Below are 784 nucleotides of genomic sequence, written 5' to 3'. Positions count from 1 at the left end.
TTCAGAAAACGCTTGGACAGCGGTCACTTCAGAAAACGCTTAGACAGCGGTCACTTCAGAAAACGCTTGGACAGCGGTCACTTCAGAAAACGCTTAGAAAGCGGTCACTTCAGAAAACGCTTGGACAGTGGTCGGTCCTAAAAATGCTCAATGCTGGTTCAGGCAGTACGATCCAGTCCAAGAGGAAGCTGATACTATTAAATGATTGACCTGTCTGGTAAGGAACAAGCCCATCAATGTGGACTGACCAGTGCTGGGAGAGGACAGGGAGAGGGTTTCCATCAATGTGGACTGACCAGTGCTGGGAGAGGACAGGGAGAGGGGTTCCATCAATGTGGACTGACCAGTGCTGGGAGAGGACAGGGAGAGGGTTTCCATCAATGTGGACTGACCAGTGCTGGAGAGGACAGGGAGAGGGTTTCCATCAATGTGGACTGACCAGTGCTGGGAGAGGACAGGGAGAGGGGTTCCATCCCCAGGAAAACACAAGCTTGTCACACATTCTGCTGCTGCTATTATTGTTGCTGTTGATGTTGCTTCTGTAGTTGTTGTTCCAGTTGCCGCTTTTGAACTTCTGGAGTTGGGATTGTGTGTGTGTGTGTGTGTGTGTGTGTGTGTGTGTGTGTGTGTGTGTGTGTGTGTGTGTGTGTGTGTGGGCGGGGGACTATTGATTGTTTGTTGTTGTAAAAGCCTAGCTTATACTTAAGACAGCTCATGACTCACGGCTCATGGCTAGCTGTGGGCATTAATACTCAATAGACTGGCTCACAGATACTGTGCCCAT

Source organism: Borostomias antarcticus (assembly GCF_949987555.1).
Source record: "Borostomias antarcticus genome assembly, chromosome: 1".
Lineage (NCBI taxonomy): Eukaryota > Metazoa > Chordata > Actinopteri > Stomiiformes > Stomiidae > Borostomias > Borostomias antarcticus.
Note: the sequence above shows the minus strand (reverse complement) of the source record.